Source organism: Coregonus lavaretus, assembly GCF_964263955.1.
Source record: "Coregonus lavaretus genome assembly, chromosome: 4".
NCBI classification, from domain to species: domain Eukaryota; kingdom Metazoa; phylum Chordata; class Actinopteri; order Salmoniformes; family Salmonidae; genus Coregonus; species Coregonus lavaretus.
Genome location: NC_139991.1, coordinates 30876357 through 30904249, shown reverse-complemented (window position 1 = coordinate 30904249; position 27893 = coordinate 30876357). Strand labels below are relative to the sequence as shown.

At 43.1% G+C, this 27893-nt stretch overlaps 1 pseudogene across 1 annotated transcript in view; it reads right to left on the bottom strand.

The window, feature by feature from the left end:
- Positions 1–1192: 1192 nt before the first annotated feature.
- Positions 1193–27893, bottom strand: part of LOC311128644 (tyrosine-protein kinase JAK2-like) — a 48122-nt pseudogene continuing 21421 nt past the window's right edge. Inside the window, exons 3-21 of the transcript XR_014615291.1 lie at positions 26851–27142; positions 26414–26533; positions 15819–15976; positions 15623–15734; positions 13595–13777; positions 11405–11527; positions 10909–11030; positions 10533–10620; positions 8214–8341; positions 7518–7656; positions 6803–6954; positions 6139–6289; positions 5728–5861; positions 4775–4964; positions 4399–4523; positions 3922–4094; positions 3491–3608; positions 3030–3143; positions 1193–2143 (exon numbers count right to left, since the gene is read on the bottom strand). The product of XR_014615291.1 is annotated as a tyrosine-protein kinase JAK2-like (transcript). The remainder of the gene's footprint in view (positions 2144–3029; positions 3144–3490; positions 3609–3921; positions 4095–4398; positions 4524–4774; positions 4965–5727; positions 5862–6138; positions 6290–6802; positions 6955–7517; positions 7657–8213; positions 8342–10532; positions 10621–10908; positions 11031–11404; positions 11528–13594; positions 13778–15622; positions 15735–15818; positions 15977–26413; positions 26534–26850; positions 27143–27893) is intronic.

Below are 27893 nucleotides of genomic sequence, written 5' to 3'. Positions count from 1 at the left end.
CCGCCCAGAACTACACGGGAGGATCTTGTCAATGATCTCAAGGCAGCTGGGACCATAGTCACCAAGAAAACAATTGGTAACACACTACGCCGTGAAGGACTGAAATCCTGCAGCCCCCGCAGGGTCCCCCTGCCCAAGAAAGCACATATACAGGGCCGTCTGAAGTTTGCCAATGAACATCTGAATGATTCAGAGGAGAACTGGGTGAAAGTGTTGTGGTCAGATGAGACCGAAATCGAGCTCTTTGGCATCAACTCAACTCGCCGTGTTTGGAGGAGGAGGAATGCTGCCTATGACCCCAAGAACACCATCCCCACCGTCAAACATGGAGGTGGAAACATTATGCTTTGGGGCTGTTTTTCTGCTAAGGGGACAGGACAACTTCACCGCATCAAAGGGACAATGGACAGGGCCATGTACTGTCAAATCTTGGATGAGAACCTCCTTCCCTCAGCCAGGGCATTGAAAATGGGTCGTGGATGGGTATTCCAGCATGACAATGACCCAAAACACATGGCCAAGGCAACAAAGGAGTGGCTCAAGAAGAAGCACATTAAGGTCCTGGAGTGGCCTAGCCAGTCTCCAGACCATAATCCCATAGAAAATCTGTGGAGGGAGCTGAAGGTTTGAGTTGCCAAACGTCAGCCTCGAAACCTTAATGACTTGGAGAAGATCTGCAAAGAGGAGTGGAACAAAATCCCTCCTGAGATGTGTGCAAACCTGGTGGCCGACTACAAGAAATGTCTGACCTCTGATTGCCAACAAGGGTTTTGCCACCAAGTACTAAGTCATGTTTTGCAGAGGGGTCAAATACTTATTCCCCTCATTAAAATGCAAATACATTTATAAAATTTTTGACATGCATTTTTCTGGATTTTTGTTGTTGTTATTCTGTCTCTCACTGTTCAAATAAACTACCATTAAAATTATAGACTGATCATGTCTTTGTCAGTGGGCAAATGTACAAAATCAGCAGGGGATCAAATACTTTTTTCCCTCACTGTACCCTTTAATACTGTATGACTGCTTTGATATAAAATATCTGGTATTTTACAATCGATTTAGCCTAAGCATTATAACTCAAATTCAACACCAGCACATTTACATTCAACTCACAAACACAGGTAAATACTGGCTTGTATAAAACAATTAAATAAATACATGTTAAAACCCTTTCCTCTCCATGATCATATAATATCTATTTTTTAATGAAAAATAACAAATATGTTCACTCAAAACACTTTAACCTTCAAAGTTTTAACATTGACGTGGCATCATCTATGACTGTCAGCACGGATGCCATAACAACGTAAAATAAAAGGAAGACAGACAAACAAACTGACAGATAAAATATTCTCGTCCATTTTCTTATACTACTGATCCAGCAGAAGTGCATATTCATATTCCAGTGAGGTCAGCAGGTGAGATGATGCCACATTATTATAATATGGACTACTGTGACAAAGAGAAAAGTGGTTTGACATAATCCACTTGAGTTGAGGAGGGAGGCAGATGAACAGTCTTTACTTAACGTCTTCACTAAATGTACGTCTTCTGTATTGCTTTCCCTGATGTGTTTCTGTGCTGCTATTAGCATAAACATATACAACAGCTGAGTGTGTTTTGTCTGTGCTGGAGTCTGAGGCCAGAGCATGAAATTAGTCATAATAAGCACAGTGAAAACATCCCAGAATGGAGAAAAGATGACAACAAAGTAACAGCATGCAGTCATTTCCCTTCCCCAAATCTGTGAAAAAAGGGGTAGGTTTGCACACAAAGACAGACTTCAATATTGTATTTTTGTGATTTCTCACAGAAAGCCATTGGTAATCCTCCCCGTTTGATTCTCCTCTCTGCTCCAGAAGACCGTTGGCTCAGGTGACTTCATTGTCGTAGTCTTTGAGAGTTAAGGCGTCGTCAGGGTTGTATTCATTAGGGCACACAGTAGCAAAACGTTGTATAACGGAAAATGAAACAAGGTGATCGTGTGGGCTGGGCAAGGTCCCCTCCAGCAGAGACCTCCAGAGAGGGTTCCTCAGCCCTCTTTACTGTCTTGGAACGTGTCCACACTCTGGGCTAACTTCTTGAAGGTGGGCCGCAGGCCTGGGTCACCGTTCCAGCACTCTGTCATCATGTTGTGGATCTGAGGGGTAAATAGATATATTTGACCATTTTAAACACAATACAACCACACAAGTGGATAATGCATTTAAAATATTTGAGGATGACACAAAAAAAACGTATTTCCATTGAGGTCCTCTTAAATAAATGGTTCAAAAACATAACATAGTAGGTACAAGCTACACAGTAGACCTAGCCTACTAGACAGACTTGGGTTACACATACAGTATAACAAAACAAAGGACAGGATGACATTGTCATAGCCATAGAGCAGGACTCCCTCAGCAGATCGGAGTTAGATTATGGTTTGATGATGGTGATGCAGTTGATGTCATAGCAATAAAATTATGCAATTGGCTTGCCGGCTCTGATGTTAACCTCAGCCTCTCTGTAGCCTGTGATGCCTGGTGGTGATGGCCCTGATGTCGTCCACAGCTCAGCCTGTCTGTAGCCTGGACTTCGTATTCCACCACAACTAACGTGTAACACCCACTTGGGTGATGCCACACATCAGTCCAGTCCAGCAGTCATCCTCACTACGAGCTCTCTTCCATTTCCATAATGCAGTCAGGTATCCATTGATCAAGAAGCAGCGAGTGCTGAGATACATATTTTAAATGCAAATATTAGCCAGATAGCAAGCTAGCTAGACAAACCAGACAAGTCATCCTGCAATCAGTCCTGCAACTCCGTGGGTGAAAACAACCAGATATATCCAATCAACAACTCAATTACTTATCAAAAACAACAAAAAACACTTACAACATAACATACGTAATACATTTACAGAGCTCTCTGTTTAGACTGCCTTACGGTATTGAGGGAGGCTCAAGTTTAGATGGCAATCAGATCTTCACAAGATACAGAAACAGACAGACACAGAGAGACAAACAGACAGTCAGCCTCACTTCCTCAGGACAGCCCTGGGGAGCAGGGAGTCTGTAACCTCTCTTCAGGAGATCAGTGAGGTGATACACTATCATCTGGCCCTGCTTGTCACTGCCCATCTTATCCATGAACACCTGGAGAGGAGGAGGGGGGGGGGGGGGGGGGCGGGTAAGAGCTGGGTTAATTACAGCATCAAATTCAGTTTAAGGATGCTAACTAATCAAATTTGCAAAGAGAAGTGCATCAGCGTAATTTTCTATTAACCATATACAGAGACCACATGGGACAAGAAAGAGTCTTTAATAGACATAATTACGACTACGAACAAGTCTTAATCAAGCTCTTTCCACTTTTGAACAAGTAAGCAGTATCAAAGAGAGAAAGGTTGATGGAGACAGTTGAGGGAGAAAAGTAATAAAGATGAAGAATGATAGTGTGAGGTAGAAGAAGATGAAGAATAGAGTAAAGGAGAGAGACGTACGGCTGGAGGACTGCAGTTCTTGTCACTGTGGGTGAACAGCTCGTATAGGACCATTCCAAAGCTCCACACGTCGGAGCCCACTGAAAACTTGCCCTCAGTCAGCGACTCAGGGGCATACCTTCAACACAACGAAGCAAAATGAGCTTACAAATATCAATAAACATACACACAGCATTCATAAAAAAATACCCTTTAAAGGGGGTTATAAAGAGTTTATAAGTAAAATATACAGTCAATCATTAGTTAAAATAGCTTATACAACATTATTAAACAGTAAATATTTTTTCAAAATGTAGGATTGTCATTTTGGTCATTGCCAAGTAGTGAGCTCATTTGTGGCTGTAACTTTATTAATAACAGTAACAATCGATTACTGTAGTACCCACGATTCTCCCACTGCCTGCTAAAGAAGTTGCGGCATTATTTCTCACCAGAAGATGGGGCTCTCTCCTGGCTCTCTGACGGTGTAGTACTCCTTGTCCTGAGGCAGGACCTTGGTGAGCCCAAAGTCTCCTATCTTCACCCTCAGCTCACTCTCTACCAGGATGTTACGGGTGGCCAGGTCTCTGTGGATGTAGCGCTTGGTCGCCAGGTAGTCCATGCCCTGCAGTGAGTTCCTGTGAAGTTCCTGACAGTCCACAGTAACAAACACCAGTCTCCTGATTAGCAAGGGGTTGTCTGCATTCAATTTAATCAAGTAGTAAAAACACAGTTTAACATCATTTTGACGGTTCTGCTCCATTGGTTTCAATGGAAAATTGCTCTCTGCTGCATGAGTTTGTTGGACATAGCAACAGTAAATTGGGAGGACAGGACTTGAAAAAGGGTCAATCATCAGCAGCAGTGATGACATCTTTCTCAAGTATTTTCACAGTATTACAATGTACTGTGCTGTAACAGTCCTCTACCTTGCAGATCTGTGAGGCGTAATGCAGGAGCTTCTTGTAGTCGACGCGATCCTTGTTCTTGATGAGGTAGTCTCTCAGACTGCCGTGGGGGAAGTACTCCATGATCAGATGCAGGTTCCTCCGACCTAGGATAGGGTTAGCATTGAATAAACAGCACAGCAGTCAGATGCATAGCACTACAACACTTTAGCTTGCAGTAATTTACAGTTCTTGTTATGATGGTCATTTACTGTACAAAGCTGGGACATAGTAGCATGATTCATTTCAACAGTTGAATATTCAAGGAACAAAAAAAGAGTTCATATAAGAGATGACCGAGAGAAGATTGTGGTCATCACACTTTGCTCAACAGCAGAAAGACATATATTGATCTCACCAGCGCTGTAGCTCACTCCGTTGTACTTGACGATGTTGTCATGCTGGAGGGATTTGAGGATCTCTATCTCCCGTTCAAAGTCTCTGAGGTGTTCTGCTGTGCTGTGCTGCAGCTTCTTGACTGCCACCACCTCCCCTGTGTTGTCCTGCAGAGGGTCATACCTACACATCTCCACACTGCCAAAGTTACCCTGAGAGACAGAAAGAGGGGTGAGGAAGAGAGAGAGAGTGTGAATGATTAATCTCGGTTAACCCAGAATTTAAGTCTTGTGTAATTGGTCAGATACTTTATGTAATTGGTTAGATGTTCTGGGTCCATATGGGTTAAGAGAAGGATCGGGAACCGGAACGAAGAAGCTCCACCCTCTCGCTTTGCAAGTTATGGGCAAGTCTGGGCCAAATGTCCCCTCCCCTTCCGAAATTCTAAAGATGCTAACACCTGCGAAATCGTGATTTGTCCAAAGCATCATGATAGCTCTAGGGTACCATTTATGTTTACGTAGTCTGTCTACAAGAGATTTGTGAGTGATTGATAAATGAATTTAGCGAGAATGGAGAGAGAAAATCCAGGCTCTGTCGTAGCCGGCCGCGACCGGGAGACCCATGGGGCGGCGCACAATTGGCCCAGTGTCGTCCAGGGTAGGGCAGGGAATGGCTGGCAGGGATGTAGCGCAGTTGGTAGAGCATGGCGTTTGCAACGCCAGGGTTGTGGGTTCGATTCCCACGGGGGGCCAGTATGAAAAATAAATAAAATAATGTATGCACTCACTAACTGTAAGTCGCTCTGGATAAGAGCGTCTGCTAAATGACTAAAATGTAAAATGAAATGTAACGGCGCAAACGAGGGGAAAAATTACAACCAGAGACGGTGCATAAAATAGGAGTAAAGAGAGAAGGGAAGGGAAGAGAGAGAGAGAGAGTATGTGTGTGTGTGTGGTTGCGCGCGTGTTTAACCTTCCCCAGCTGCTTGAGGAAGATGAGATGTCTCTCTTCAAACTGAGCAGGCTCCTGGTTTTCAAAAGCCCCTGGGAACCCAAACCCTCTGGTCCTGTTGGGCACCATGTCACTCTCCACCAGCAACTCATAGTCTGGGACAGGAGACAGGAGAGAACACAATCAATACCAAGACCTTCTGTAAATCAACTAAATAATAATATGCTAATCTAGCAGACACTTATCCAAAATGACCCTTAGCCTATATTCTGTATATGTAGTCCATGCGAGAATTGAACCCACAACCCTAATGTTGCCAGCACTATGGTTCAACACACTGAGCCATTGGAACAACATCAGGTCTTAGTAAAATGACTAGAATTACATATTTTTCTGTCTGCAGAGCAGTAGAAAGAGATGAGAGCTACTGACCAGGAGTGAAGAGGCTGTTGAGGTCTCTGATGACAGCTCTGAAGGAAGGTCAGTTGGAGGGTTCATAGTCCATACAGCCGTTGATGAGGTTGGCCAGCTCTGTCCACTTCGGAGCAGGCAGCTGGTGGCGGTCCTCATAGAACAGGCGTTTCTACAGAGAGAAATTATAAAGATCAGAGCTAGTACACAATGTTGATGTTTCTTCACTGAAACATTGGCATTAAATAGTATCCACTATATCCCTTCTTCTTGACCTCATGGAACAGGTATTTTTTCAAGCAAGAAAAATACCTTGAAGGCATATATCCCAAAACACGTTGGTTTCAATAATACAGATTTATTCTTGAAACAAATTTTAATTGTCCTACCAAGAGGAGACTACAAACTATGGCCCTCAAAACATAACACACCACAACAGAGGAACAAAACCTTACAGAGCTCGAAAGCTTTTCATTTCCTGCCTTTTATTTGATTACCTGCTTGTGAACTACCTTGATATTTCGGTGTAATTTACAGTGTGCTATACAAACAATGCTACAGAAACAGGAGATAGGCTCCTGCCCTATGGGCGTTTCTGGCTCGAACATGGCTTTCAAACTAAATGAACTATTATTGCTGTGATTAATATGAATTGCACAACAACAACACCTCCCCCAGTCTTTACCTTGGAGCAGTCCAGCGTGCTGAGTGGTTTGTCTCCTCCACTACAGATCTCCCAAAGGGTGGTGCCGAAGGCCCACTTATCTGTAGCCAGAGTCAGGTGGCTGGGCACCTCTATACACTCTGGAGGCACCCAGGGGATACGCTCCACCAAGACTGGAGGTCATAAAGAAGAAGAAGAGGAGGAGGAAGATGCGTTTCCCTGTGACAATGGACTATAAAGTAGTCCGCTTTACTACCCTACCACACTTCAGGTGAGAGTTGAGAGGGAGAGAGTAGTGGGGTGAGAATGCATTGGAGAGATTACTGTATATGTTCAATGAATGTCGTTTAAAAAAAAAATATCATTGCCACTGTGCAATAGCCACAAAAATAGCAGGCATTATAAAAATTACTACATGCTTTCTGCATGGTTAACATTTTTTGACGTATTTCCTAGTATCTCCTCTTGGTGGAGGAGAGAGGAGGGGTGGAGACGGGAGGAGTGTCATCTAATAATGTAGTATTTGTTTCCTTTGAAATATTTTACATGTAGTGAATACATTGCATCAACACTGCCTGAGGAAGACCTGTTTGGTTCTAAATGCCCTGCGCCATGTGGAGCTGTGTAACCAAGCCAAATGATCTGCACATAGTCCTGTAAACAACACGCAAGAGTTCAGTGAAGTATAATTTCTTAGTATCTCTTTGTAATAACTGATACAAGGGCTGGTGCTCACCATCTTTGGGCAGGACAGTGATGCTGATTCCAGGGTCACTCAGTTTGATGAAGGGAGGGTTCCCAGTCTTCTTGTCCTCCTCTCGGCTCAACAGCACGTTCTTCGCACACACGTTTCCATGGACCAGGTTCTTATCCTCCTGTTACATACAGAATATGACAGACAGATTTGTGGCAGATTACAAACAGAAGTAATACCATTAGGGTACTTTATATACCACGTAGCAGACGCAGTTGTATTTTCTATGTTTTATTGGACAGAGAGGAGAGAGAAAGTGGGAAAGATAGGAGAGGGCATCACTTCACCAGGGTTTCCTAAACTCGGTCCTCGGGACCCCAAGGGGTGCATGTTTTGGTTTTTGCCCTAGCGCTACACCGCTGATTCAAATAATAAACTAATCATCAAGCTTTGCAGTAGACAGTGGGTCAGATTCGAACCCATGTCAACATTGCTATGTGTGTTGTAGGCAGAGGTACTGACTGTTAGACCACCCAGGTCACATAGCAGACGCTTTTATCCGAAGCGATTTACAGTTCAGTGATTGCATACATTTTTTGTGTGTGAACCCTGGAGATCCTTCTATCAGATTACGATAGATTAGATTATCAGATTAGGGTCATTGTTTGCACTTATGTGGTGTATGTGGCAATGAAACTGTTTAATTGTTTTATTGTATAACTGACTGATTGGTCTTACTAGGTAATGCATCGCCCAGGCTAGCTGCTTGGCCACCGTTAGCTTCCAGGTGATGTTCACATAGCTCTTGTTCTTCTTCAGGTATGTATCCAGGGACCCAAACTTGACATACTCCTGCACCATCATGTCTGAAAAGCAAAGGATTATAATTCATTAATCACAGCTGTACTACTGTAGTACAATACAGTGATACATGCCAAGACTTGGTAAAATGGTAGAAAAGGGGACTTAAAACTGCCATAGAACTCCATACTGCCATGATGAGGGCAAGCCATTTCCAAGTTTCTATGGTTAATAAGGACTGGTGGGTAAAAGCATCCAATCTCCATCTCAATCTCCATGAATATTCTTATTAATACTGTATCAACTCAATCTTAATTGATCCATCCGAGTGTTGGATCACAGACATCTTTAAAACCAGGCATGACTAAGCATAGTGAGTGAAATACACAGAGTGTACAAAACATTAAGGACACCTTCCTAATATTGAGTTGCACCCCCCCTTTTGCCCTCAGAACTGCCTCCATTCGTCGGGGGAATGGACTCTACAAGGTGTCGAAAGCGTTCCACAGGGATGCTGGCCCATGTTGACTGCAATGCTTCCCGCAGTTGTGTCAAGTTGGCTGGATGTCCTTTGGATGGTGGACCATTCTTGATACACACGGGAAACTGTTGAGCGTGAAAAACCCAGCAGCGTTAAACTTCTTAGCTCAAACCGGTGCACCTGGCACCGAATACCATACCCTATTCAAAGACACTTAAATCTTTGGTCTTGCCCATTCACCCTCTGAATTGCATACATAAACATTCAATTTCTCAATTGTCTTAAGGCTTAAAAATCATTCTTTAACCTGTCTCCTCCCCTTCATCTACACTGATTGAAGTAGAGTTAACAAGTGACATCAATAAGGGATCATAGTTTTCACCTCGATTCACCTGGTCGGTCTATGTCATGGAAAGAGCAGATGTTCTTAATGTTTTGTACACTCAGTTTATAGTATCCTACAGACACTTCTTGTATACCTTGTATATGTGGAAGAGTTTCTTATGCCACAGAATGTGGAGAAGGCCTTCCCTTCTATCCTAAGGTTTTAATTTTTAATGTCACGTGCACAAGTACAGTGAAATGCCGTTCTTGCAACCTCTAAACCCAACAATGCAGTAATGAATAACAATGTAATAATAAAAATAACATTAGGTAGGTATTCCTAATGTTTTGTACACTCAGTGTATAGAGCAAGGCCTGCTTCATATGCCCTGTGTAGCTCAGTTGGTAGAGCATGGCGCTTGCAACGCCAGGGTTGGAAAAAAATTAAAATAATGTATGCACTCACTAACTGTAAGTCGCTCTGGATAAGAGCGTCTGCTAAATGACTAAAATTGTTTTGAAAAAATAATAATAATATGCTGAGCCAGCACTTCATGTACTAGCTGGCTGTTCCAGTCATTACGTAACATAATAGGATTAACCCAGTGCATCAGTCCGTTCAGTAGTCACAGGTCACAGCAATCACAGCTACTTTAAGCCTTTTAGTCCAGACAGACAGTGTGGTGACCAATGCTGGCCCTGATGCTAACCCACAGAGAGCACGAGCCATGTGGCCAGGGTGGTGTTCATTAGGCACCAAATGGAAGAAAACTGACCAACAGGGAGGGACTACCTGGACTTGTCCAATAAGAAACTAATTTTCGTGTTCCGTTACATGCCCTAATGAACATGGCCCTGTTGTGTTTCATCCAGTCCCAGCACGACTCCAGTAGAAATTCACCCCTATTCCATCACCATAGACACCTTCACTGATCCTCAGACGGACGACACTGACTGGGGAAACAGACAGAGAGAGGACAACAGTGTTGTAGAGAGGGCAGGGAGGTAGGGAGAGTTCAGGGGCTATGGTTGGGAGGGAGTGTCATGCCCTGACCTATAGAACTCTAGTTAGTTTGGTCAGGGTGTGAATATCATGTGTGTGTTGATTCTATGTTTGTATTTCTATGTTTGGCCGGGTGTGGTTCCCAATCAGAGGCAGCTGTCGCTCGTTGTCTCTGATTGGGGATCATACTTAGGCAGCCAGTTTTCCTGCCTGTTTTGTGGGATCTTGTTTTGTGCTCTGTGAGTTTGGCTTGTGTGTGTATAGCCTTCCGACGTCACGTTTCGTTGCCTGTTGTTGTTTTGTATGTTTATTCGGTTTAATAAACATGGATGCATTTCACGCTGCGCCTTGGTCTGACCCGTCCTTCAACGTCCGTGACAGGGAAAGGTAGGCTATCAGAGGAAAGGGCGGGAGATACAGTATAACTGAATTGTGGGATGTCACTTACGTTCCTCCCCACAGACACACACGCCATAGTTGAGGAGCAGGTGCTTATGGGACAGCTGGCTCATCATACTGGCGGCTTCAAAGAAAGACTGGCGAAAGAGAGGTCAGAGACACATTTGAAAATGCAAATTATAGGAAATTAACAAATACCACTGGCAAAACGACATTTTCTTGTACCTTTTAAGAATGGATGCAGATTTGAACTCTGAGTTGTATTCAAGTCAAATCAAGACTAGCTCCTGAACACTACAGGTCTCTTAGGGTCAAATCCTAACTTGGATTTAAATGGAATTTTCACTTATTAATGCATTGATCTCAATCAAAGACTAAGTTAGGATTAATCTCTTACTGATGGGAGTGTAATTTTCTTAACTAACCTCTGAGTAGTTGCGATGGGCCTTGTCCAGGATCTTGACGATGACGTCCATCTGGTGAATCTCTCCGTAGTCCCCGAGCTCCTTCCTCACGCCACAGAAGATCCCTGACCCAGACTATCTTTCTGTAACACACAGGGAACACAATACATTCCCTGGTGCTTAAGTTACAAGTCTGTTACTACCCAACACAACGTTCCCTGACCCAGACTATCTTTCTGTAACACACAGCGAACACAATACATTCCCTGGTGCTTAAGTGGCAAGTCTGTTACTACCCAACACCTCTTCAGATAGAAGTCTTCTTTTGTGTGTGTGTGTGTGTGTGTGTGTGTGTGTGTGTGTGTGTGTGTGTGTGTGTGTGTGTGTGTGTGTGTGTGTGTGTACAGAACCCAGTGGCCTCTGCTCGCAACCTAATTGACCAGAGCTATTCATTTTAGTAATGCATGAGGAGGAATAGAGATAGGTAGAAAAAGAGTGATTGAGAGAGGTATCTTACGATAACAAGGTCCTCCTTGCGTATCTTGTGGAACACCATCTGGCTAATGTGTCTGTGGAGGGAAGGGGTAGAGAGGTACCTCAGCGCCCTGGTTACTCCTGCACACCAACAGGTTAGACTTGTCTGCAGGAAGAGGGGACAGAGAAGATGTAGAGTTAGGAGTATATAAAGAGTGTCTTTGTCTCCCCGGTAACTCCTTAAGTTATCAGTGAACCAGTGAATGTAGGGTAGAATGCAGCTAGTGGGCTACATACATTTTGTTATGGTATGCTTGTCTTTTTACTGATCTTCCTCAACTTGCAAAAAAGAGCTCAGATGTGCGAGTGCCTTTTGAATTATAAAATCTAAAATGGTATACAGTGCATTCAGAATGTATTCAGACCCCTTGACTTTTTCCACATTTTGTTACGTTACAGCCTTATTCTACAATGGATTAAATTGTTTTCCCCCCCTCATCAATCTACACACAATACCCCATAATGACAAAGCAAAAACAGGTTTATATACATTGTTGCTAATCTACTAAAAATAAAAAAAACGAAATATCACATTTACATAAGTATTCAGACACTTTACTCAGTACTTTGTTGAAGCACCTTTGGCAGTGATTACAGACTTGAGTCTTTTTGGGTATGGCGCTACAAGCTTGGCACACCTGTATTTGGGGAGTTTCTCCCAATCTTCTCTGCAGATCCTCTCAAGCTCTGTCAGGTTGGATGGGGAGCGTCGCTGCACAGCTATTTTCAGGTCTTTCCAGAGATGTTCGATAGGGTTCAAGTCCGGGCTCTGGCTGGGCCACTCAAGGATATTCAGAGACTTGTCCCGACGCCACTCCTGCGTTGTCTTGGCTGTGTGCTTAGGGTCGTTGTCCTGTTGGAAGGTGAACCTTCTCCCCAGTCTGAGGTCCTGAGCGCTCTGGAGCAGGTTTTCATCATGGATCTCTCTTTACTTTGCTCCGTTCATCTTTCCCTCGATCCTGACTAGTCTCCCAGTCCCTCCGCTGAAAAACATCCCCACAGCATGATGCTGCCACCACCATGCTTAACCGTAGGGATGGTGCCAGGTTTCCTCCAGACGTGACACTTGACATTCAGGCCAAAGAGTTCAATCTTGGTTTCATCAGATGAGAGAATCTTGTTTCTCATGGTTTGAGAGTCCTTTAGATGCCTTTTGGCAAACTCCAAGCGGGCTGTCAAGTGCCTTTTACTGAGGAGTGGCTTCTGTCTGGTCACTCTACCATAAAGGCCTGATCGGTGGAGTGCTGCAGAGATTGTTGTCCTTCTGGAAGGTTCTCCCATCTCCACAGAGGAAACAGGATGCACCTGATCTTAATTTTGAGTCTCATAGCAGAGAGTCTGAATACTTATGTAAATAAGGTATTTTTTTTATTTTTTTTATAAATGTGCAAAAATGTCTAAAAACCTGTTTTCGCTTTGTCATTATGAGGTATTGTGTGTAGATCGATGAGAATGTATTTATTTAATCAATTTTAGAACAAGGCTGTAATGTATATATATATTTTTTTAAGTCAAGGGGTCTGAATACTTTCCGAATGCACTGTATATGCTTGTTGTTGGGGTGGAATTTGTGTGAGGTGTGGGGGGTCCGTGGGTAGCTTTCGACCATTCCTTTGGATCCTCATATCTAACTCCTTGTTAGAAAAAAGTTTGGCCCAAATCGGTTGTTAGGTACTATATTTATTGAATATTATATCAAGCATATACATTTAAATGGCCAATTTGGATGCAATCAACTAGCTTAATTTCTCAGAGGTCAAATTATAATGTGTAGATTGATGAGGAAAACAATTAATTTAATCCATTTTAGAATAAGGTTGTAACATAACAAAATGTGGGACATTTTTTTGGAAAAAGGGAAGGGGTAGGAATAATTTCCGAATGCACTGTATGTAGTCTATTAAAATAATTATTTAAATGTATTTTTCCCCATTCAGTTTCACACTCCCCCCAAAACGTTCTCCAGTTTGAGAATCACTGAACTAGTGCAAGAACTACAAGACTTGTGTCACGTCTCCTTTTGAAGGATAGTGCAGTTTTGAGTGAGGCTAGAGAGCCAGTCCAAACGTTAGCCCAAATTGCTAACATTGGCCAATGAAATCAAGTAGGCCAGTTTATGTTATTATAAACACAGCTATGACCCCTTGTTGCCCCTTATCCCCTGACCTCTCACCTTTAGCGGGCAACACTTGGTGAGCTTGAAGATGTGTCCATCAGAGCACAGCACCTCCTTCTGGTAGCAGTGGAGCAGCTCCCTCAGAGAGCTGAAGCTCTTCTTAGCCCCAGAGAGAATGTACTCTCCCTGGTCCGTCTTCACTATCTGGCAGTGCTTATACTCCACCAGGCTGTCACACTGCTTCAGAGAAGAGACGGGGAACAGTTTAGAGAGAGATACAGTTGAAGTCAGAAGTTTACATACACTTAGGTTAGAGTCATTAAAACTAAACAAACTATAGTTTTGGCAAGTCGGTTAGGACATCTACTTTGTGCATGACAAAAGTAATTTTTTCAACAATTGTTTACAGACAGATTATTTTACTTATAATTCACTGTATCACAATTCCAGTGGGTCAAAAGTTCACATACACTAAGTTGATGGTGCCTTTAAACAGCTTGGAAAACTCCAGAAAATGATGTCATGGCTTTAGAAGCTTCTGAATTGACATAATTTGAGTAAATTGGAGGTGTACCTGTGGATGTATTTCAAGGCCTACCTTCAAACTCAGTGCCTCTTTGCTTGACATCATGGGAAAATCTAAAGAAATCAGCCAAGACCTCAGAAAAGAAATTGTAGACCTCCACAAGTCTGGTTCATCCTTGGGAGCAATTTCCAAACGCCTGAAGGTACCATGTTCATCTGTACAAACAATAGTACGCAAGTATAAACACCCTGGGACCACGCAGCCATCATACCGCTCAGGAAGGAGACGCGTTCTGTCTCCTAGAGATGAACGTACTTTGGTGCGAAAAGTGCAAATCAATCCCAGAACAACAGCAATGGACCTTGTGAAGATGCTGGAGGAAACAGGTACAAAAGTATCTATATCCACAGTAAAACGAGTCCTATATCGACATAACCTGAAAGGCCGCTCAGCAAGGAAACCGCCATAAAAAAGCCAGACTACGGTTTGCAACTGCACATGGGGACAAAGATCGTACTTTTTGGAGAAATGTCTTCTGGTCTGATGAAACAAAAATATAACTGTTTGGCCATAACGACCATCGTTATGTTTGGAGGAAAAAGGGAGTTGCTTGCAAGCCGAAGAACACCATCCCAACCGTGAAGTACGGGGGTGGCAGCATCATGCTGTGGGGGTGCTTTGCTGCAGGAGGGACTGGTGCACTTCACAAAACAGACATCATGAGGAAGGAAAATTATGTGGATATATTGAAGCAGCATCTCAAGACATCAGTCAGGAAGTTAAAGCTTGGTCGCAAATGGGTCTTCCAAATGGACAATGACCCCAAGCATACTTCCAAAGTTGTGCCAAAATGGCTTAAGGACAACAAAGTAAAGGTATTGGAGTGGCCATCACAAAGCCCTGACCTCAATCCTATAGAAAATGTGTGGGCAGAACTGAAAAAGCATGTGCGAGCAAGGAGGCCTACATACCTGACTCAGTTACACCAGCTCTGTCAGGAGGAATGGGCCAAAATTCACCCAACTTATTGTGGGAAGTTTGTGGAAGGCTACCCAAAACGTTTAACCCAAGTTAAACAATTGAAAGGCAATGCTACCAAATACTAATTGAGTGTATGTAAACTTCTGACCCACTGTGAATGTGATGAAAGAAATAAAAGCTGAAATAAATCATTCTCTCTACTATTATTCTGACATTTCACATTCTTAAAATAAAGTGGTGATCCTAACTGACCTAAGACAGGGAATTTTTACTAGGATTAAATGTCAGGAATTGTGAAAAACTGAGTTTAAATATATTTGGCTAAGGTGTATGTGAACTTCCGACTTCAACTGTACATACAGAGACAGACTTTTGACGGTAAGGTTACATATGTACACGAGGAGAAAGGCTACCCATAAGTCTGACCTGGACTAAACATGGATACAAGATAAACATGGATAAAATATAGTTCTAGTTTTAATTCAATTAAAATTAAAAAGTTAGACCAGTGGGTCAGGGACTCTGGGGACACACAATCCATCAGGTCACACAGCACCAGTATCATGCATTTTACTCACCTCCACTACAAAGGTCAGGAAGTATTTGTTGTAGTCCTTAGGGCTGCTGCGGAGGATGTACAGACCCTTATGATTCCCAGACCGTCGCAGCTTACTGATGGCAAACTCCATCCTGAGGACAGAGAGGGAGAGGACAGATGGGGTCAGTCATGGTCGTGTGCGAGTGTGTGCGTTTGCGCACATATACTTGACGTACAAGACCGGGCCATGGCAGTAGCTCTGAATGGCCTCCAGCAGCTTAGGGGGCGCCGTCTCTTTACACAGGTAGTGGTGGGCGTCTGCTATTAGCCGGTAGTAGCCATCCACCAAAGACACAAAGGACAGAGCCTCGGGCAGGGAATGGAACTCCAGCTCCTGTGTAGTAGAGAGAGAGCGAGAGAGAGAGACAGAGCCAGAAAGAGAGATAGACAGAGAAAGAAGATGGCGGAATAGAGGGTTGGGTCAGTCCTCTGATATGCTTTTGTGTGGAAAAGGCCTTATTGGTCCTTTGAGCCAGATATGAACCAGCAACCTGACGAGGCAGACGTGAGTAAGGTCATTAATCAGGTTAACACTAGGGCTGTTGTGTTGACCGTATTACCACCAAACTGGGTAGCTGCAGGAATAGGGTTGGAGAGCCCATGGCATACAGCGTTTGTGCGAAATATCAACTGTTGCGCAGCGAGAGGCTGCATGCTCCTCAAACAGTGCTTGATGTGTGGAGTGAAATAACTGGAGTAGCCTACCCAGCATGACTGAGAAAAAAAACAACCGGCAGGAACGCCATTCGCTATTCAAGTGCATACCCTGCCCCTGTTCCTGCCTATTTGATAATGGGCCATTCTAAATCAAAACTAATTTTACATATTAGTAAAGACAAGATTCAATTGAGAATAGTACACAAAAAAAAAAATGTATGCACGCATGACTGTAAGTCGCTTTGGATAAAAGCGTCTGCTAAATGGCATATTATTATTATTATTATTATAATAGTCCAGGGCCAGCGTTATGGGCGGGCCCTAGGCGAACTGGACCGCCTTACCATACCCCTTTGCCCATCCAAATAAAATAGCGAAATATTGATAATTTATTTGATCGAGACGCGCGCCGAGAGAAAGATGCGGCAATCTCATATAAAGCATCCGTGCGAGTGAAACGGCGCCCCTCTGTCTCCGTATGTGTAGACCATGTATCTGATGCTGTCTGGACAGGAGTATGGCATGTAATACTTTTTCTGTCCAGACAGCATCAGATACATAGGCTACATATAGTAAGACAGAGGGGCGCTGTTTTGCTCGCTAGTTTCAGCAGAGAGGAAGAGGCAAAGCGAGAGGGCTCACTCTTGCGAAAATATTTCCCGAATAAGCCCAATGCGTTTCTATGGGCATACTGTAATATGCAGACCTAAGCTTGTCGCCTAAATTCCCGCCTTTGGGACAACGACTCGCATTGTTAGGGCGGAGACATGAGCATTTCGTCATTATATACAGATCTCTGGTTTCAGCCACTTGCGAATTAGAAAGGAAAGTTGGTGGGTGCATAGTGCACTGTTCAGATGCTGACTTCCCCTAAAGTAAATTGATGATTTGCCAAAATTATATATAAATAAAATCATTCAAAATACTTTACCAGAGAGCTTGATTTAGAGGATCAAAAGCTTATTTAAAACAAAATAGCTGTGGATTGTTTTAAATCACAAGTATTTAGGCCTATGTCTATTTGGGAAGGCAGCAATTTGGCCAGCGAGCGTGGCAGTAGGCCTGCGGCTGTCATTGAAAAGCATCTAAAATGTGTGAAGATAATGTGTCTTGAGTATAATAAAACATTTTGAGACAAGAAGGGGAGGGGTGTGAGGCGAAGATATGGCCTTCTCTCTCCAGAATGCATGCACTCTGCTCTCCAGAATGTGCTCCGCTGTCTCCCGCCAATTCTTGCACATTCATTGTTTCATTGTGTGAATTGTTTGCCCTTTGATTGTTTATTTTGACCAATTCACATTACATATGTAACCAGTCGGCCTAGTAAATGCACCGTTAATCCCCGTAATATGGTTACATTCATTTCTGTTATTGCATTACAGTAATTTACCGTTCCCATTCTCAGAGTGGAAACGTTGAATGCCAGAGTTCACAACTTGCTTGGTTTATTTCATAACCATCATTTAGGAGTTTTGTCCATTTTTTCATTGTCTTTTGTTTGGAGTGCTCCATGTGAGCAATGAGCATGTGTGTGGCGTCTCTGTCCTGATAACCTTGAGGTAGCGCGCGCCTGAGCACGCCAACCTGCTGAGTTGATACATAGTTGCGCTTCACTAGGCAATAGCTCAAGTCAAGACAAATCGAAAGGGAGGCAGATTAATACGATTGAAAGAACCTACATTTTCATCAAGAGATTCTCTACTGTTTTTATTTGTCGGCTTTAGGCCTATGTATTTTACTTAGTTGACGATGGAAGTTATAGGCCTACTGCTGCATTGTCTATAGGCCATCTCTTGAGTTCCATGCGCAAATTTATTTAGCAGCCAATGGATCACGGCATATCAATGTGTCCATATGGCAAAGGCTGATGCTCTTGCATTAGTTGAATTTTAACTTGTCGATTTTTATCATTTTAATTCAGATTATGATTAACCACGTGACAATAATTTTGAGAAACGAAAACGTTATTATTTAAATTAAACTATTCCACCAAAATGCGCATATAAAAATAATCATAACTGGCACGCAGATACAGTAGGTAGAAATGGTAGGTTTAAATTGTAAGCTTCCCCAAACTTGAAACTCACCAGCTGCTTATGGTCTTTATTATAACACCCATTAACAAAATTAGTGTCCCGTGAAAAAAACGGGTCCGCCTATAGAAATCAAATGCAGTCCAAATGATTTGTTCTGGTGCCAGGCCCTGGAATAGTCTGATAGGTGAAAATATGATCACTTGATGATCACAGCGTGTGCAGCCTGAGGCAAGGAACAGATCGCAAGCTTTTTTTTCTTCTACTTTCTCAAATCATCAAAAGCCTATAGTTGCATCAGCCAGCCCATATTTGTTTTGATTTCTAAGACATTCTAAGATTTGTATCATTCACAACTAAAGTTGCCAAATAACTCTAAATCCAGCCTATAGGACCTGTTTCAAATGATCACTTTTATGCTCAACTTGCTTCAGAATGGGAAAAATATCCTTTACATTTTATTCAGCACACTTCAATTATATTCTTCTTACTATAAAATCATACAATGGCACGGGACTTATAAGCATCTCATGTCTGCTAAATGAACAAGCCTACAGCCTATGGCATGGCACATAGCCAGATAACATACAGTAGGCCAACTCATATTCTGTTCTTCTGAAACACATTTTTTTCATATCATGTTTCGTTATACCTGCCCAAATTAATGCATTTATTGTGATGGTGTATATTACATTGATTTATTAGATTTTTAAAAAATATGTAAAATGTTTCAAAGGCACGAATCAGCAGCTTGTATGCGGTTTGTATGCGTGGAGGCCTGGAGATGTTAAATGTTTTTATGTTAATTAACGGTAAATTACCGTAAAACCGGCAGTCTTTTGCATGATAATAACAGGCTGACAAAATGTAATGACTGCCACAGCCCTAGTCAACATCCACAAGGCTGTGGGGGCCAACGGTATTCCAGGGCGCATTCTCAGAGCATGCGCAGAACAACCTCTCCTTGTGCCAGTCTGTAATCCCGACATGTTTCAAGATGACCACCATCATTCCTCGTCCCAAGAACTCTAAGGCTTCATGTCACAATGACTACCGCCCTGTAGCACTCACATCTGTAATCATGAAGTGCTTTAAGAGGCTGGTTATGGCACACATCAACTCCCTCATCCCAGACACCCTAGATCCACTCTAATTTGCATACAGCCCCAACAGATCCATAGACGACGCAATCTCAATGGCACTTCACACGGCCCTAACCCACCTAGATAAGAGGAACACCTACAGTGCCTTCGGAAAGTATTCAGACCCCTTGACTTTTTACACATTTTGTTAGGTTACACTCTTATTCTGAAATGTATTACATTGTTTTTCTCTCTCTCATCAATCTACACATAATACCCCATAATGACAAAGCAAAAACTGGTTTTTAGAATTTTTTGCTAATTTATAAAAAATAAAAAACGGAAATATCACATCTCCAGAGATGTTCGATCAGGTTCAAGTCCGGGCTCTGGCTGGGCCACTCAAGGACATTCAGAGACTTGTCCCGAAGCCACTCCTGCGTTGTCTTGGCTGTGTGCTTAGGGTCATTGTCCTGTTGGAAGGTGAACCTTCGTCCAAGTCTGAGGTCCTGAGCCCTCTAGAGCAGGTTTCCATCAAGGATCTCTGTACTTTGCTCCGTTAATTTTTCCTTAGATCCTGACTAGTCTCCCAGTCCCTGCTGCTGAAAAACATCCCCACAGCATGATGCTGCCACCACCATGCTTCACCGTAGGGATGGTGCCAGGTTTCCTACAGACGTGACGTTTGGCATTCAGACCAAAAAGTTGAATCTTGGGGTCATCAGACCAGAGAATCTTGTTTCTCATGGTCTGAGAGTCTTTAGGTGCCTTTTGGCAAACTCCAAGCGGGCTGTCATGTGCCTTTTACTGAGGAGTGGCTTCTGTCTGGCCTGATTGGTGAAGTTCTCCAGAGATGGTTGTCCTTCTGGAAGGTTCTCCCATCTCCACAGAGGAACTCTGGAGTTCTGTCAGAGTGACCATCGGGTTCTTGGTCACCTCCCTGAGCAAGGCCCTTCTGCTCAGTTTGGCTGGGCGGCCAGCACTAGGAAGAGTCTTGGTGGTTCCAAACTTCTTCCATTTAAGAATTATGGAGGCCACTGTTTTCTTGGGGACCTTCAATGCTGCAGACATTTTTTGGTACCCTTCACCAGATCTGTGCCTCGACACAATCCGGTCTCGGAGCTCTACGGACAATTCCTTTGACCTCATGGTGTGGTTTTTGCTCTGACATGCCCTGTCAACTGTGGGACCTTACATAGACAAGTGTGTGCCTTTCCAAATCATGTCCAATCAATTGAATTTAGCACAGGTGGACTCCAATCAAGATGTAGAAACATCTCAATGATGATCAATGGAAACAGGATGCACCTGAGCTCAATTTCGAGTCTCATAGCAAAGGTTCTGAATACTTATGTAAATAAGTATTCTGTTTTTTATTTTGAACACATTTGCAAACATTTCTAAAAATCTGTTTTTGCTTTGTCATTATGGGGTATTGTGTGTGAGGATTTTTATTTATTTAATCCATTTTAGAATAAGGCTGTAACGTAACAAAATGTGGAAAAAATCAAGGGGTCTGAATACTTTCCGAAGACACTGTATGTGAATGCTGTTCATTGACTACAGCCCAGCGTTGAACACCATTGTCCCTTCCAAGCTCGTCACCAGTTCCTGTGTTGTCCTAAGCTTGAACACCCCCCTCTGCAACTGGATCGTGGACTTCCTGACGGGCCGATCCCAGGTGGTGAGGGTAGGCAACACTGGCCCCACAGGGGTGTGTGCTTAGTCCCCTCCTGTACTTCCTGTTCACCCACGACTGCGTGGCCATGCACAACTCCAACATCAATAATTTATTTCCTTCTTAATGCCTTTGAGCCAATCAGTTGTGTTGTGACAAGGTAAGGGGGGTATACAGAAGATAGCCTTACTTGGTAAAATACCAAGTCCATATTATGGCAAGAACAGCTCAAATAAGCAAAGAGAAACGACAGTCCATCATTACTTTAAGACATGAAGGTCAGTCAATACGGAACATTTCAAGAACTTTGAAAGTTTCTTCAAGTGTAGTCGCAAAAACCATCAAGCGCTATGATGAAACTTGCTCTCATGAGGACTACCACAGGAAAGTAAGAACCAGAGTTACCTCTGCTGCAGAGGATAAGTTAATTAGAGTTACCAGCCTCAGATATTGCAGCCCAAATAAATGCTTCACAGAGTTCAAGTCACAGACACATCTCAACATCAACTGTTAAGAGGGGACTGTGTGAATCAGGTCTTCATGGTCGAATTGCTGCAAAGAAACCACTACTAAAGGACACCAATAAGAAGACGAGACCTGCTTAGGCCAAGAAACATGAGCACTGGACATTAGACCGGTGGAGATTTGTCCTTTGGTCTGCAGTCCAAATTGGAGATTTTTGGTTCCAACCGCCGTGTCTTTGTGAGACGCGGTGTGGGTGAAAGGATCATCTCTGCATGTGTAGTTCTCACCGTAAAGCATGGAGGAGGTGGTGTTATGGTGTGGGGGTGCTTTGCTGGTGACACTGTCTGTGATTTATTTAGAATTCAAGGCACACTTAACCAGCATGGCTACCACAGCATTCTGCAGCGATGCGCCATCCCTTCTGGTTTGGGCTTAGTGGGACTATCATTTGTTTTTCAACAGGACAATGACCCAACACACCTTCAGGCTGTGTAAGGGCTATTTTACCAAGAAGGAGAGTGATGGAGTGCTGCATCAGATGACCTGGCCTCCACAATCCCCCGACCTCAACACAATTGAGATGGTTTGGGATGAGTCGGACGGCAGAGTGAAGGAAAAGCAGCCAACAAGTGCTAAGCATATGTGGGAACTCCTTCAAGACTGTTGGAAAAGCATTCCAAGTGAAGCTGGTTGAGAGAATGCCAATAGTGTGCAAAGCTGTCATCAAGGCAAAGGGTGGCTATTTGAAGAATCTCAAATATAAAATATATTTGTTTAACACTTCTTTGGTTACTACATGATTCCATATGTGTTATTTCAAAGTTTGATGTCTTCACTATTATTCTACAATGTAGAAGGTGTGTCCAAACTTTTGACTGGTATTGTATGTATTTTATTTGTGCACTGCCTCTATGCACACTCACAGGGCCCTACACACTCATGCACACTGACACTCCAACACACACTTCATCATTTGGTCACACACACATAATCCTTAAGAGTCTATTGACGCACCCATGCGTCAATCTAAGTAACATAAAAAAAATCCCCATCAAAATCCGTTAGCTTAAGCTAGATATAGGTTTTTTTGCTGCCTGTGGGCCTTCAGCATCTGCGGTGGAAGGTGATCGAGCTACAGCGGTGTTTGTCAGACTATGAAACATCCCAGAAATTGGTCTTCTCACAAAAAAGTCTGTAGCGTCCAAACTAATATGACCACGACAGTGGCTTGCGAAAGTATTCACCCACCTTGGCATTTTTCCTGTTTTGTTGCCTTACAAACATGGAATTCAAATTGATTTTTGGGGGGTTTGTATCATTTCATTTACACAACATGCCTACCACTTTGAAGATGAAAAATATTTTTTGGTGTGAAACAAACAAGAAATAAGACAAAAAAACTGAACGTGCATAAATATTCACCCCCACAAAGTCAATACTTTGTAGAGCCAACTTTTGCAGCAATTACAGCTGCAAGTCTCTCTGGGTATGTCTCTATAAGCTTGGCACATCTAGCCACTGGGATTTTTGCCCATTCTTCAAGGAAGGCAAAACTGCTCCAGCTCCTTCAAGTTGGATAGGTTCCGCTGGTGTACAGCAATCTTTAAGTCATACCACAGATTCTCAATTGGATTGAGGTCTGGGCTTTGACTAGGCCATTCCAAGACATTTAAATGTTTCCCCTTAAACCACACAAGTGTTGCTTTAGCAGTATGCTTAGAGTCATTGTCCTGCTGGAAGGTGAACTTCCGTCCCAGTCTCAAATTTCTGGAAGACTGAAACTGGTTTCCCTCAAGAATTTCCCTGTATTTAGCGCCATCTATCATTCCTTCAATTCTGAGCAGTTTCCCAGTCCCTGCCGATGAAAAACATGATGCTGCCCTTCACCATGCTTCACTGTGGGGATGGTGTTCTCGGGGTGATGAGAGGTGTTGGGTTTGCGCCAGACATAGTGTTTTCCTTGATAGCCAAAAAGCTCAATTTTAGTCTCATCTGACCAGAGTACCGTCTTCCATATGTTTGTGGAGTCTCCCACATTCATTTTGGTGAACACAAATGTGTTTGCTTATTCTTTTCTTTAAGCAATGGCTTTTTTCTGGCCACTCTTCCGTAAAGCCCAGCTCTGTGGAGTGTACGGCTTAAAGTGGTCCTATGGACAGATACTCCAATCTCCGCTGTGGAGCTTTGCAGCTCCTTCAGGGTTGTCTTTGGTCTCTTTGTTGCCTCTCTGATTAATGCCCTCCTTGCCTGTGTATTTTGTAGAATTTCTTGAAACAAGTAATTATTTTCATTTCACTTCACCAATTTGGACAATTTTGTGTATGTCCATTACATGAAATCCAAATAAAAATCCATTTAAATTACAGGTTGTAATGCAACAAAATACTTTTGCTAGGCACTGTATATGGAAAGATGAGACTCTCACGAATACGATAATGTTCTCAATTTTGCTCTACGACCCCCACGGGACTCATCTGAAGTCGGTAATGCTGACGTGCCAACTTCTGTCTGTAGCGTCCGAACGGTTTGGCCTACAAACTCTATTCAAAGATGACTCTCACGAACATGGTGTTCTCCATTTTGCTCTACGACCCCCACAAGTGTCACGGATTCGTTCAAAGGTAACCCATACAAATGAATGGAAGTATGGAGGTAGTTTTGTACCAACAAAAATAAAGGGGTTAAATATGTCAATAATACAAATAAAAAAACATGCGCTTTCTAATATATCTCTTATATAGGACAGACACTTCAAAACCTTATTCCTAATGATGTATTTATTGACTGTCTTTTTTGCCATTTATGAATGTGTTATTCAATGCGTTTCTATGGGCTATAGTAGTAATACAAAATCAAAAAATGGAGATACCTAAAGGGGTCCTAAAATTCAAAACCAATAGCTAAATGATCCATGGTATGACCATCTCAATAAAACAATTCCATATGTTAGCTTAGTACCTCCATATGTTAGCTTAGTACCTACATATGTTAGCTTAGTACCCCCCCCCCACCAACGGCTTAGACTTTTAGAGGATAATATACCCACACCCACTCACATACAATCATCATATACGCTGCTGCTACTCTGTTTATCATATATCCTGATGCCTAGTCACCTTACCCCTATACATGACCAAAAGTATGCAGACACCTGCTCGTCGAACATCTCATTCCAAAATCATGGGCATTAATATAGAGTTGGTCCCCACTTTGCTGCTATAACAGCCTCCACTCTTCTGGGAAGGCTTTCCACTAGATGTTGGAACATTGCTGCGGGGATTGCTTCCATTCAGCCACAAGAGCATTAGTGAGGTCGGGCACTTATGTTGGGCGATTAGGCTCGCAGTCGGTGTTCTAATTAATCCCAAAGGTGTTCGATGGGGTTGAGGTCAGGTCTCTGTGCAGGCCAATCAAGTTCTTCCACACCGATCTCAACAAACCATTTCTGTATGGACATCGCTTTTTGTGCACGGGGGCATTGTCATGCTGAAACAGGAAAGGGCCTTCCCCAAACCATGTTGGAAGCACAGAATCGTCTAGAATGTCATTGTATGCTGTATGCTGTATGCTGTAGCATTAAGATTTATCTTCACTGGAACTAAGGGGCATAGCCCGAACAAAGAAAAACAGCCTCAGCCCATTATTCCCCCTCCACCAAACTTTACAGTTGGCACTATGCATTCGGGCAGGTAGCATTCTCCTGGCATCTGCCAAAACCAGATTCGTCCGTCGGACTGCCAGATGGTGAAGCGTGATTCATCACTCCAGAGAACGCATTTCCACTGCTCCAGAGTCCAATGGCAGCGAGCTTTACACCACTCCAGCCGACGCTTGGCATTGTGCATGGTGATCTTAGGCTTGTGTACGGCTGCTTGGCCATGGAAACCCATTTCATCAAGCTCCGGACAAACAGTTATTGTGCGGATGTTGCTTCCAGAGGCAGTTTGGAACTCGGTTGTGAGTGTTGCAACTGAGGACAGACAATTTTTACACGCTTCAGCACCCGGTGGCTCCATTCTGTGAGCTTGTGTGGTCTACCACTTCGCGGCTGAGCCACTGTTGCTCCTAGACGTTTCCACTTCACAATAACAGCACTTACAGTTGACTGGGGCAGCTCTAGCAGGGCAGAAATTTGACGAACTGCCTTGTTGGAAAGGTGGCATCCTATGACAGTGCCACGTTGAAAGTCACTGAGCTCTTCAGTAAGGCCATTCTACTGCCAATGTTTGTCTATGGAGATTGCATGGCTGTGTGCTCGATTTTATACACCTGTCAGCAACGAGTGTGGCTGAAATAGTTGAATCCACTAATTTGAAGGGGTGTCCACATTCACTATATATACCAAAGTATCTACCTCTATCCCTCCAGTATCCCTACACATTGTAATGGTACTGGAACTGACTGACCCTGTATGTAGTATGCTTAGTTACTTTCTCATGTTCATCTTATTTTTATTTATTGTGTGTTTTTGTTCTACCTTATGTTATTTTTAGTATTACATTGTTATTGATTATTGCATTGATGGGATTAGAGCTTGCAAGAAAGGCATTTCACTGTACTTGTGCACGTGACATTAAAACTTGAAACCTAAGGATAGAAGGGACGGCCTTTTCCACATTCTGTGCCATAAAAAACTCTTCCACATATAGAAGGTGGAGTCAACATGGGCCATCATCCCTGTGGAACGCTTTCAACACCTTGTAGAGTCCACGCCCTCACAAATTGAGGCTGTTCTGAGGGCAAAGGAAGGTGTTCTAGGAAGGTGTTCTTAATGTTTTATACAGTCAGTGTATATTGGGAATAGGGTATCATTTCAGATAAAGCAAATGTGCTTTAGGTTAACAGGGGGGTCGTACCAGAGTCTGATTGTCCTGTCTGTTGATGGTGACGATGCGACTCTCGATAGCGGCGTCCTTGTTGGCCTGCTTAATGCTGATGTCTATAACCTCAGGGAAATCACAATACGTCTGGAAGCCCTGACAGAGAGACCGGGAGAGAGAGAGAGACCGGGAGAGAGAGAGAGAGAGAGAGAGAGAGAGAGAGAGAGAGAAAGCGAGCGAGAGAGAGAGAGAGAGAGGTCACATACAGTAGCAGCAATCCTGAATGCACAACAGTTTCAAACGCCCTTCCGCTTACTCTCTTTGAAACTATGGACAATCGGAACACATGACTAATCATAGTCCTTCCGTGGTCGTTTCAACACGGCATATGCTGTTTCCAAGAAGAGAGGAATAGAGAAGAGAAAGAAAGGAGAAGAGGACGAGAAGAGAAAGAGAACGCTACTTCTCCCTACCTTTTCTATCTCCATATCCTTCCCCTTGGACCACTGGATTCCATTGTTACCCATGACGACGATGGTGACCTCTCCGGCCGAGGGCTCTGTGACCCAGAAGCACTCAGAGTAGAAGGCTGGCTGCAGTGTCTCCAGATTTGCCAGGTATTTGAGCTTGAGGTCGCAAGCGGTGGCATTACACTGGCGGAACTGCTGGATGAACTTCCTGAAGCGATGGCGGATCCTCTTCCGGGTCACAAAGTGGTACTCCTGGATACTGGCACGTATGTCCTTGGGCAGGAATGACTTATAGCTATTGGGGGAGACAGAATGGGATTGGTTTAGTTACAATTGGGTGCATTACATACTAGTATCAATAGCAGCCAAGAGCTGAATTATGTGATACAATTTCATGATTTAAGAAAGGACATTATTATCAAATTAGCAACGAACACAAATTAATAAATATTTTAAATACATGGGCTGGGTTGGATTGGAGGGAGGTGTGGTGTGATGGGTTAGAGTGAGAAAAGGAGGCCAGGGTGAGTACAGACATTGTGTATCATGAAAATGTTTTATTCAAGCTCTGTCAAGTTGGTTGTTGATCATTGCTAGACAGCCATTTTCAAGTCTTGCCATATATTTTCAAGACGATTTAAGTCAAAACTGTAATTAGGCCACTCAGGAAAATTCAAGGTCATCTTGGTAAGCAACTCCAGTGTATATTTGGTCTTGTGTTTTAGGTTACTGTCATGCTGAAAGGTGAATTTGTCTCCCACTGATAAATAGGCATAAACTCATTGTTAAGAGAATAAAATGCAGATGTATGAAATTAGCATTTACAGTGGGGGGAAAAAGTATTTAGTCAGCCACCAATTGTGCAAGTTCTCCCACTTAAAAAGATGAGAGAGGCCTGTAATTTTCATCATAGGTACACGTCAACTATGACAGACAAAATGAGATTTTTTTTCTCCAGAAAATCACATTGTATGATTTTTAATGAATTTATTTGCAAATTATGGTGGAAAATAAGTATTTGGTCAATAACAAAAGTTTCTCAATAC